We start from the raw sequence: 12,791 nt of genomic DNA, 5'->3' as shown, positions 1-12,791 counted from the left end.
AGGGACACCATTGCTTTTATGGGGTGTTTTGAAATTTTGGGACCTCTTGAGGTTTATTCTAAGGTAATCTTTTAATTTTTTAAAGATATCATACTGCCCTATCTACCCAAGGCAGCCAGACACAGATCCTGAGGTTTGTGTCTCTTGCATGCAGATAAGAGCACAATGATCTCATTAAGAGGATGAGCTTAGGAATCAGATATTTGGAATGACTGTCATGGCTATTTACTGGATAGGGTGGTTTTCAAGAATTTATTGAGAGTCAGACAGTTGGCTGAAACCTGAAAGTCTTCCATAAGTAGACATCATCATACTCATTTGCAAAACTTCTTTTTAAAAAAAAAAAAAAAAACGAAGATATCTACTTTAACTTCAAAGCACAGAAATATTCTACCTGGTAGAATAGCTCTCCTCAGATGGCCAGCACTGGCCTTGGGGGACACAAGGGTGGTATGACCTGGACTGGGGCTGTGTCATTTGTATAATTTCTTTACAGGAGTTTAATACTTCTAATTCTTTACTGAACATAATTTGTGATTTTTCATTTAAAACATGGTCACTGAACAGAATCAAAACAAATTGCACTCCATATTCTCAATTTAACCATGTTTTAACAAGAGATGTGCAGAGCCTTACCCAATGTCACATGGATTGTGCAGAGTTGCCCCTGTGATCCTGTTGTTTTTATTCTCACTCTAGCTGCTTGTCTGCAGCAGGGCCTTCTCCTTGTTCAGCACTTCTGTGGTCACGCTGCCCTTCTGGGGCTCAACTGATGTCACAGATTCCTGAAGATTCCCCAGGTCAAGCTAAGCTGTCCAAAAGGAGACAGGGAAGCGAACTAATTAAATGGAAAAGGTGTAAAGAAGCTTCCCTACCAAAACTTTTAGCAGGCATGCTCTTCTGAAGCACAAGAATGATATAAAATCTCAACTGTGATGTAGAGGCCTTGTTTATTTTCCTTCTTGTTCTTGGTATTTGAAATGTTCTCTGTGACACAGTTATGTTATTAGGTTGATACTAAAATCATCTTCTTCATGAAAAGTATGCTTTGGGGGCAGGAAAGAAGGAAAGTAACAATTGCATTATTCCTTTTTATAGGCCAAATCTGTGTAGCTCTCTCTCTGGTTTTTTTTTTTTTTTTTTGGCTTTGTTTGAGTTCTCACATCAGTCCTCATGTGGGGCTTTGTCTTCCGGACACGTACAATTTTTTTAGTGAAACTAAAACCACATTCTACAAGCTGTCTTGTAGTCTGCTAATATAAAATAGGTTTCACAGCTTTGTTTGCTCACTTCAAAAAAATAGTTGCCTGGAGAAAATCTGGAAAATCCTAGAAGCGCCATCTTGTGAGCAGTACCAGAGTTGCATCCCGTTACTACTAGATCCTTAGAGCAAAAGGGTGGGAACTTACATCCTGGCAAGCCAGCAGTTTTCTCAGGCTTCTAGGATATACCATACTAAAATTTAGAGTTTCGTTATGCATCACAAAAAATGGAAAGCTAATGCCTTTAGTTGCAATGGTCTGACAAAAATATGCATGCTTACTGAAAAGTGAAAAGATATGATTTTTAAAAGAAAGTATAATTCTGTAAGAATAATCAATATTATTGTTTTCTGAATTACCTTTCAATATCTTTTATATATATATGTACATACACACACACATATATATATATATAAACGTGTGTGTGAATACATATTACTTTAAAACCAGCTTTTTACTGTGCTCAAGCACAGTTTGAAAAATTTTCCTTATAAATATTTCCAATGTGATTTTGTTTGAATCACTTCAAATGTAATTTCCCCCTAATTTATAACATTTTACCTGAAACTCTTTCTCTGATATTGTTAAAAAAAATTTTTAATAGAGAGAGTAAGAACTGTACTGTCTCTCAAACTATACAAATAATCCCATTTAGTGAAAGTACCCTTCTATTTTTCCTGATGTTACACATATTGTATTAACACAGTCCTCTATCTTTAAATGACATAATGTGGTGTTTGCCATTCTGCAATTTTCATTTTCACCTAATACTACTTTTCAGACATCTTTTCAAATCACTACATGCTCATATTTCTGTTTGTCAGCTATATAACATTCAATTGTAATTGTATGGATGTACCATGTCACACTTTTTTAAAATGGCTAGTAGAAACAATCCAAATCCTCTTCCTGATTCACTATTAAACTTTAAAGATACAGAAAAATGGTTATTGCTGACCATGGTCATACCTGTTGTCTGAAAGAATGAGTTGCAAGGAGGACACAGACAGGGCTGTAGTCAACACAGCAACCAGGCTACGCACTTGATCAGGTCCAGGAAAATTTCAACTATCGGCAAAAGATGGGGGGATTAGTTATGGCTGCATGTCTGTGTGTTTATGAAAGATTATGTGTCTAAAACCAAACGGTACAAATTTGTTTCAGTATCATTTTGCTCTACTTTTTTTTTTTTTTATCATTTATCAATGATAAAAATGATCATGGAATAAAGCAATTCTAAAAATGCTGAAACTGGTTAAAAATATATTTTGAAATCCCCAGTAATCTGAATACTCCGGAGATGCTGACTATTAACATGTAAATCTAGTTACCAATAACACGTTTTTTTTAAAACAAATTGTTGATCACTCAACAGCATATCTGAATCCCTTCCATGTTCCTTGTACATTTATATTTTACATGTCAAGCACTTTTTATGGTTACATTTTTCTTATCAGTTATTTTTTGAAGAATAATAAACACTTCAATAAAACCTGTACCAAAGATAGAAACATGGAATGCCATGTAAAAAATTAACATGAACAGCATGCCTCACTGAAGTCTTAATTTAGATGCGGTAATCTGATCACCCATTCCCACACTGTGGACTTCAAAAAATATCGGAGAAACTGAATTTTCAGGGGATTGATTCTGTCACAGTAACGGGAATTTCCCCCAAAATATATTATATTCCCACCTCTCCCAGGCAACAGCCTCTATTTTCTTCCACCGTAACACTAAAGCCCAAAGAAATCCCAGAAAAAAAACTAGCTTTAAGACAGCCATTACCTTGAAGCTTCTTGTCAGCTGCAGCCTCGTGAAATGCAGCCCCTCCCCCAAGAGTGGCCAGGCACAGCTCAAATCCAAGCTTCTCAGAGGATGCTCCGCCCCGTCCCTGTGATGGGGAAAGGAGGGGGCCTTTCCTCAATTAGAGGGAGGAGAATTGCCAAGTTAACTGAAATTCACTTAAAGGAGAAAAACGTTCATTTCTAAAGGACTTGAAAGAGAAATGGCAACTTGTGTCTCTTTCATTTCCATTCAAACCACAAGGGTAGGTGACTTCCTAAAGGGAAACAGCAAATCCCTTTATCATATAGTAAAGACCCAGCTGAAAATATCTCTTACATATTTTCTTGCCCTTTCTGTTAACATTTTTACAAAAGATTTTAAGACTCAACTGGTCATGGTCCACTAAAAAGACCTGCTAAGTCCTTGCTTGTGATTATAGTGAATGAATACACTGTTTTGTGGAGAATTAAAACTGTACAGTGTTAATTCTTCTGGCCCTGGGACATGATACGTTTCTCTGTTACTCAGTTTCTCTCATTCATCCTTCAGAAAGTTTCAGCTTTTTTCAAGTCAAGTCACTTTTTAAACATAAACATCTACCAAAATCCTTAATGAAGAGAGATATGAGAAATATATCTCTGAATTATACTAAAACTGAAGAAAAAAAACCAACTATTTATGGTTTAAAAACACTATAAAGCAAGTTGAAAACACAAGAATAAATTTGACAAACTGGTTCTGATTCAAAAAATAGCCCTAAAGTAGCTCTTATATATTAATAAGGAAAAGAGTGAAGTTAAAAAAATGAGCAAGAGACATAAACAGACAATTCACAACATTCTGAGGGAAAAATTCTTACCCACTCCCAATATTAACTTCCCTGTGAGCAAGCTCATAGAGTGCAACTACAGTGACCTCTGTCCTTCCCATATAGTTGCAAACCTCCAGGCTGTTTGGTAAAATTGTTTAAATTTGCTGTTTTAAAGTCCACTTGACTCAATAATCAATACCCTGCAGCTTACTTTCACCTTGTACAAAAGCTGATGTTTAGGCTTCCATCTGCAACTTCATTTGTTTTGTATCAGTTTGTTCAATTTGTTCAGCAGAGAAAGGGGATATGCTGTTCAATGGGGCTCCTCAAAATTCAAATATCCAAAATAAAAATTAAAACTAAACAATCCATAAAGATATTCACCTTCCTTAATAAAGAAATGCAAATGTAAACAGCAATGAAATTTCAATTTTACTTATAATGAAGTGGGGAAAAATGATTCAATGGAGAGTTGAAAAGAGTAAGAAAATGAGTACTCTTGCTCATGTGCAAGGTCACAAAGCTGGGAAGAGGGCAAAACAAAATTAAAGCAAAAGCCTTAGAGACTTTCCTAGTGGTCAGTGATTAAGATGTCACCTTTCAATTCAGGGGATACAGGTTTGAAGGCTTCCCTAGTGGCTCAGACGGTAAAGAATCCACAGTGCAGGAGACCTGGGTCTATCCCTGGGTTGGGAAGATCCCCTGGAGAAGGAAATGGCAACCCACTCCAGTATTCTTGCCTGGGAAATCCCATGGACAGAGGAATCTGGCAGGCTACAGTCCATGAAGTCACAAAGAGTCGGACACGACTGAGTGACTAAGCACAGGCACAGGTTTGAGCCCTGGTTGGGTAGCTAAGATACCGCATCTCTCGTGGCCAAAAAGCAAAAACATAAAACAGGAGTACCATCACAAATTCAGTAGAGACTTTTAAAAAGATGGTTAAGATGGTAAATTTAAAAAACAAAATAAAACACCCAAAACCCAGTTTTACCCGAGTTCCAAACAGAAAGATATGTTCTCTTGATCAGTACTCGTGGCTTTCTGCACTTGGAATCCTGTCTCTTGAGGATTCTGGAGTAGAACAAAGGATTATGTCATTCACTTTCTGATTGTAGGGGAATTAATGACTGCAACCCCCAGTGAGTGTTAATTAATCTATGTCCTTGGTGAACATGCTGGTGAACCACAACAATTTTCAATAATTGCCACACTTATCTACGAACCCCCATCTTTCACATACATCCACATTTTCACACAAATTAAAAAATATATTTCTGCACTATGCTCTTACACTGACCATATCTGCATTATAGTTTCACTCAACCATAGACTAGTTACGACATATTTCTTCTGTGTCACAGGGACCTAGCAGTATGACAATTGATAATCGTTGGTTATGGAGAGAAATGTTCATTTCATCCAATCCTCATTTAAATTGGCAACTCCTTGTTCTTGTGCTTTTGTTGTTTGCAATTCAATATCCTCTTTATTGAGCATTTTTGTTCACAAAATATTCAAGAAATTAAGAGTTAAGTTTAATTTTTATTGCCTTTAACCTAGGGGTGTCATTTCCCAGGAAGGGACAAAACCTACATACTGCCAAATGGATCATTCTCTGAGGGTTAGTTCTCTTAAGATAATGTTTAGCTAATTCACAAACTATTTATATATATATATATATATATATATATATATATGTATATATATAAAGTGTAGGTAAAGTTGGTGAAGCCCTCACAACACCATCCATCATCACAATGAACAAGTAAACACGACCCCTGTCTCTTGGCACCTCTGACTAATTCAGGTTAGACAAACAGAGCTGCAGTATGACACAGCTCTTCCTGTGATTAACAGAGAGGAAGAAAACTGTGCACCAGGGGATCTAAAGAGAGAAGCCATCATTCTTTCACAGACATATAACAGGAGGGTCAGACTAGATCAAAATTATTCCATTAAGCAATCTAAGTAAAGGACATCAAGGGTTCTTTAGGGAGGAGATATGGATTTCTCTCAGCAGAACCCAATGTTTACCCTTTAAGTTTGTCACAGAGGCATTATGACAAGGAAGCAGGCAGACAGTTGTGGGTTTGAGATAGTAATAGCCAAGTGGAGAGAACATTTTCAAATGTTGATAACTATGCTAACTTGTCATGTCTCCATACTAGATCCCAGTTAAGAAACATGCATAACTCAAAAGCATCTCTGACAATAGCCTAGGTTTTCTAAATATGAAACCACATTTAAAGGTACAATAATTAAAAAAAAAAAAGAATTCAGTAGCTAAGTGTGTAGTGAGAGCTAGATCAGACAGGAAGGATACGGAAACGGGTAAAAGAAATCCTAATTTAACCACAGAGAAACTGAATTTGCAAACACACTGTTAGTGTACCAGGATATAGACAGGAACTCAATCAATAGATATGCAGTGTCCTGGAAAATTCCTCAGGACACTGATCCAGTTCTAGCTGCCTAGTTTTGTAGAAAAGCAGTTTTTGAAGGGCCCTTAACTCTACTGCAGTAGGGCTAGTAAATGGATCTCACTGCTGTAGCCTCTTCTTATCCTCTGAAACCCACAAAGTAGCCGGAATAAAGTGTTTTCAATGGGTGCCAACTGGATTAGATTAAAATATGGCAAAAAAAAAAAAAAAGGATCAGATAAGAAGTTTACCCTGCTAAGCAGAAAGAACATGGACAATGATGATGGAGACAAGATACAAATCAGAAGAATAATATCAGAGAGAGATTAGAGACTTGGACATCTTTTGGAGGGGAGGGGAAGAAAAACAAGAAAATTATGATAACACAAACCCAATATCACATCTTTATTATTTCTGTTGTACTGTGAGAAAAGAATGCACATGGGAAGGGCTTTGGAAGAGGCAGGTCATTATTTATGTTCCTGGATAATTTGGGCCTTTTAAATCCCACAGGGTTATCACAACGGAATTCTGGGCTTTAATGTTTCCAAAGCTGCTAGTGCTGCCTTGCCTGTCCAAAGCAATCAAAGATCTCATGGACACAGACAATGAGGTTCGGCATCAATAGCCTTATTCAAGAGAGTGTACAGAAGTCTATTTGAGGAAGGCTGTGAGACTTTAAGCAGGTCTTAAGAAATACTTGTAACTACGCTATCTAGTGCTTCCCTGGTGGTTCAGTGGTAAAGAATCTGTCTGCCAGTGCAGGAGACTTGGGTTCAATCCCTGGGTCAGGAAAAGCCCTTGGAGAAAAAAATAGCAACCCACTCCAGTGTTCTTACCTGGAAAATCCCATGGACAGAGGAGCCTGGTGGGCTACAGTCTACAGGGTCACAAAGAGTCAGACACAACTTAGTAACTAAACAACAACATGCTGTCTAGTATGTGGTGACAACAACTGAGCAAAGCTGTCAAGGGTTGTAGAGTCAGGTCCCTGGCTGAAACCTCTGGTAGACACCTGAATAGCCTCTTCAATTATTTCTTCATAGTGGTTAAACACATGAGATATTCTCCCCAAAACTAGAAGCAATGGCTTTTAATTACAAAACATTAGGGCTGCAGAACAGGGGCAAAAGAATTGTATCTCGAATTATCAACCTAACATAATTTTAGTATGAAATGTGTCTTTTAATTTAAAATGTTATGGCTACAGAGCAGGAAACAAAATAAACTATACCTCTTATACCCCAAGTTCTCAACATGTTTTTTATGTGAAATATTTCATGAGATGGGAAGAACCTTACCCAATATCACATGGATAGTGCAGGGTATGCCCCTGTGATCCGGTTGTTTTTATTCACACTCCACCTGCTTGTTCAGCAGAGCCTTCTCCCTGTTTGGCCGTTTTGTGGTCGTGCTGCCCTTCTGAGGCTCAACTGGTGTCATACACAGATTCCGCAGGCCATGTGCATCTCAGACATTAACCTAAGCTGTCCAAAAAAAGACAGGGAAGCAAACCAATTAAATGGAAAAGCTGTAAAGAAGTTTCCCTACCAAAACTTTAGCAGGCATGCTCTTCTGAAACACAGGAATGAGATAAAAATCTCGACTGTGATGTAGAGGCCTTGTTTATTTTCCTTCTTGTTCTTGGTATTTGAAATGTTCTCTGTGACACAGTTATGTTATTAAGTTGATACTAAAATCATCTCCCTCATGAAAAGTATGCTTTGGGGACAAGAAAAAAGGGAAATAACAATTGCCTTGTGAATCTCTATAGGCCCAATCTGTGTAACTACCTTTTTTTTTTTTTTTTTTTTAATGCTTTCTGTTTGAATTCTCATATCAGTCTTGGTGTGTTTTTATTTTATACATGTACAATTTTTCAACGAACTGCAATCACATTCTACATATTGTCTCATAACAGAAAATACATCTCATTGCTTTGTCTGTCCACTTCATAAATATGGTTGCCTGAAAGAAAATTTAGGACACCTGGCGAGTGCCATCTTGTGATTAGAACCAGAACTACTGCAGATACTCAGGTCTTTGGTCAGGAAGGGTAGAAACTATATCGACCAGACTGTAGCCTTCTCAGGCTTCTAGATGGGTTTTTGTTTTGTTTTGTTTTGTTTTTTTGCTTCTAGACTTGTTCATTCTCAACTTCAGAGTTGTGTAGGTGTCATATAAAAGTGGGATTATATTTCCTCATTTTAATGTTTGTTGTTATATCCTTCATGCATATTGCGTATCTTCCTTCATCTTTTGATTTTTCAAGAAAGAAAACAAATTCTCACAATAATGGTCAAAATATAATGGCTTGCTCTATATATTTTCCTTAAACATATTAATAAATGTGCATGTTTTTGGAAACCAGACCTTTATCCTTCCTAAGAACATATTTTAACATCTTTTCACATCAATAAATATTTTCTACATCATCTTTTGAGCTTCCCTTATAGCTCAGTTGGGAAAGAATATGTCTGCAATGCAGGAGACCTGAGTTTGATTCCTGGATCAGGAAGATCCCCTGGAGAAGGAAATGGCTACCTACTCCAGTATTCTTGCCTGGAGAATCTCATGGACAGAGGAGCCTGATGGCCTACAGTCCATGGGGTCGCAAGAGTCGGACATGACTTAGTGACTAAACCACCACCACCACCACATCATCTTTTTGTTAATAACTTTTACAAGATAATCCTACATTTCTCAAATTTTATCTCATTTTCTCATAATGAATCTGATTCAAGCTTACTATTTTCAGAATAAGATTTTTTAAATGGAGAAATGTAATATATAAAAAGTTGAAATGTTCTGTTTCCAATTATACTTATATATCTCCAATTAATAAAGTACATGCATATTTCCAAAATTTTCTTGCATAAAATGTACCTATATTATTACAGGCCATTCTGCAACATGCTTATTTTTAGAATATACCTTCTATATATTTTCTTATTTTTTGCACTTAGCTCACTACATTAGCTTATTCTTTTTACAGCTGCATAGTATTCAAAATTATGGTGAACTATCCTACATGACTATTCCATAATATGCTTTGAACATTTTTTGAATTCTTTCTCAAAAGTACATAAAAATACAAATAAATATCTTCTGCTTGAACCAAAGTCTGGACATAGTCTAAATATTTGAACTGCAAGCAAAGCACAAGCAACCAGATAACCAGCTTTCTCAGATACACAAAAAAACCACCTTTAGTAAAGACAATGGAGTGTGTTTGAATATTTACATGTCTGTAACAAAATGGATTTTTCTCTTTCAGCTCCATCCCGTGCTTCCAAAAACAAAACAAAACAAAACAAAACTAAAGGTACATAAAAGTCTAAAGAAGAAAATACACATCATTCTTACTCCAACCCCTGAATTGGTTTACTGCTTATATTTGAGCAAAATCCCCTTGATTTTTCCCTCATCATATGTGTTTGTCTGTGTACATATGTATTTCAAATAATGTTTTCATATATATATATATATATACACACACACATACACATATATGTCCTTTTCTCATTCTAAATACTAGAATACACTACTTTAAATTATATTTCTCCAGTAACAAATTGGAACACCTTTCCATGTTTCCATATTTACTCATTTTTTTGGCAGGTAGCTTTTCCCCCCATGTTTTTAAATTCTCATCTCAATTTTTTTATGCTGACATAGCTACTCATGCTAAGTGAAATCTGGGCAGAGTAGTGGAAATTTTCCTCTTTTTTCCTTAGACATCATTACTAGATATATTGTTGTGTTTTATTATATCAGTATAAGCCTATTATTCTTCAGCTCATGAGCTTACAGATATTTTTCATATTACAGTATAAATTGGAATATATCATTCTTTTGATAGCTAGGTAGAGACACAGACAATGATCATCTTTTACACATCCATAAAAAAAGTTATCCTTTTAAGACACTGAGTATTCCCTGACAATAAACTAAACTTCTAACTGTCTTCAGTATTTAAATTCGCAGTTATACACTATTTCAGATTATTACTATACAAACTCCACCAAAACAGCAAGATTTGTTGGAAATACAATCAACAACCAAAGTAATATAAAAACCCAGCACTCCCAACTAATAACTTCATTTCTCATTTGGCATTATCACAACATAATCTCTTTTTTTTAAATAAGGAAGATTAATTTTTCAAGTTTTGTTTCATGATTTATCTCTGTTACTACCGCTTTTTGACTGAAACATAAAATGCCCTACTCGAATGTCAGCTTTTGCAACCTCCCGAAGTATTTTTTCCGCAGGTGTAATCTGATCACCTCCCCCACTCTTAAAGTGTGGAGTTTTAAAATATCTCGAAGGAATACAAAATTCAGTCAGAATTCCCTCAAAGAAACTACGACTCTCACAAAACAATGCTCCTTTTCCACGACTCCAAAGCAGCAGTCCCTTCTTTTCTCACCTTTACTGCCAAGTCTCCAGAAATCTCCGAAAATAACTATCTTTTCACGACAGCCATTACCTCCAAGCTTCTCTTTCTCTCTTCTGCGAGGCCTCCGAAGTCTGTATGTAATGCAGCTCCTCCCCCAAGACTGGCCAGGGCTGGCTCACTCTTCTAAGCTTCTAGAGGATGCTCCGCCCCTTGCCTGTGATGGGGAAAGCAGGAGGTCCTTCCCTCATTTAGAGGGAGGAGAATCTCCAAGTTGAGCCGAAATACAATTAAAGGAAAGAAGTGTTCATTTTAAAGAACTTTAAAGTGTATTGGAAACATATGCCTGTTCAGTTTTCTTTCAAAACCCTAGGGTCTGTGTTTTCCTGAAAAAAGGAGAAAGAAAAAGAAATAGCAAATCTCTTTTTCATATAATAAAGATACAGTTAAATATTCCTTATATATTTTTTTCAGGCTTTCTCTTGTACTTTATCTCTGGTAAATTTAAGACCTGATAGTCAAGCTTCACTAAAATCATGCTGAGTGTCTTGACTGGGATTGTAGTGGATTAATAACTTTATTTTAGATAGAATTAATTTTTTACAATTTTGAATCTGAACCTGGACCACATTATAGTATGTCTCTTCTTTCATTCACGTCTACTAATACTTCCTTACTTCAGCCATTTCTGAAGAAAAATCCCCAAACAAAATCTGACTATACTGAAATTGAAAAAAAAAAAAATAGTAAAATCACAATAAGCCACAGTCAAATATCAACCACAAACAGAGATGCTTTTAATGTATATGACTGGATAAACAAAAATATCCTTAAACTAGCTGTTATATTTCAATAAGAAAGAAATGATCAACATAGTAGAATCAGGCAAAGAACACTAGCAGACAATGCACGATGTTCTTTTGTACTTCTGATATTTGTGTGCCCAGTCTTGTCTGACTCTTTTCGACCCCATGGACTGGAGCCTGCCAGACACCTCTGTCCATGGACTTTTCCAGACAAGAGTACTGGAATGGGTTACCATTTCCTACTCCAGGGGATCTTCCTGACCCAGGGATCAAACCCATGTCTCCAGCTTTGGCAGGTGGTTTCTTTGCCACTGTGCCACCTGGGAAGGTCCTATTACTTCCCTATTAAGAAGTTCAAGCAGTGAAACTCCTAGGTTCTCTCTGCTTCTTCTAGACTAGAAAGGCCTCTAGGTGATGAATAAGTTGATAAATTTGTGATTCTATTACTCATTTATTCTCATAATGAGAGTGTATACATGCTAAGTCACTTCAGTTATGTCTGATTCTTTGCGACGCTGTGGTACGGTAGCTTGCCAGGCTCATTTGTCCATGGGATCTCCAGGCAACTGGAATGGTTGCCATGACCTCCTTCAGGGGATCTTCCCAACCCAGGGATCAAATCTGTGTTTCTTACATCTCTTACATTGGCAGATGGGTTCTTTACCACTAGCAGCTTCTTTAGCACTAGCAGTCACTTGGAAAAACCCCAAAATGAGCAATATCTTGCAATTTATTTTCCCTTCTTAATAAAGCTGACATTTTGTTTTCATTTACTAATCCATTTGTTTTATTTTTATTTGTTCATTTTCAAGATTTGACAATTTTCTAGACTTTTGTGAACCCACTAAATAACCTCAGAATGTGTAATACTGCAGAAATATATAGAAATACATGACTCTATACATGGACATCACCAGATGGTCAACACCAAAATCAGATTGATTATATTCTTTGCAGCCAAAGATAGAGAAGCTCTATACAGTCAGCAAAAACAAGACCAGGAGCTGACTATGGCTCAGATCATGAATTCCTTATTGCCAAATTCAAACTTAAATTGAAGAAAGGAGGGAAAACCACTAGACCATTCAGGTATGACCTAAATCAAATCCCTTATGATTATACAGTGGAAGTGAGAAACAGATTTAAGGGCCTAGATCTGATAGATAGAGTGCCTGATGAACTATGGAATGAGGTTCATGACATTGTACAGGAGACAGGAATCAAGACCATCCCCATGGAAAAGAAATGCAAAAAAGCAAAATGGCTGTCTGGGGAGGCCTTACAAATAGCTATGAAAAGAAG

At 36.6% G+C, this 12,791-nt stretch overlaps 1 protein-coding gene across 14 annotated transcripts in view; it reads right to left on the bottom strand.

The window, feature by feature from the left end:
- Nucleotides 1-10,865, bottom strand: part of PWWP3B (PWWP domain containing 3B) — a 63,379-nt gene extending 52,514 nt beyond the window's left edge. For 4 of the 14 annotated variants that reach the window (XM_027533614.1, XM_027533611.1, XM_027533617.1 and 1 more), the window contains exons 1-6: nt 10,717-10,854; nt 7,586-7,771; nt 4,856-4,935; nt 3,051-3,156; nt 2,232-2,330; nt 637-811 (exon numbers count right to left, since the gene is read on the bottom strand). The gene's annotated coding sequence lies outside the window, so the exon portion shown is untranslated. Of the gene's footprint in view, nt 1-636; nt 812-2,231; nt 2,331-3,050; nt 3,185-4,855; nt 4,936-7,585; nt 7,772-10,716 lie in introns of all 14 variants that reach the window. The other 10 variants (XM_027533622.1, XM_027533618.1, XM_027533615.1 and 7 more) reach the window with 8 other exon arrangements.
- Between the last annotated feature and the right edge of the window lie 1,926 nt (nt 10,866-12,791).

This window comes from Bos indicus x Bos taurus, chromosome X (assembly GCF_003369695.1).
Source record: "Bos indicus x Bos taurus breed Angus x Brahman F1 hybrid chromosome X, Bos_hybrid_MaternalHap_v2.0, whole genome shotgun sequence".
Classification (NCBI taxonomy): Eukaryota; Metazoa; Chordata; class Mammalia; order Artiodactyla; family Bovidae; genus Bos; species Bos indicus x Bos taurus.
Note: the sequence above shows the minus strand (reverse complement) of the source record. Positions and strands in the feature narration are given on the sequence as shown.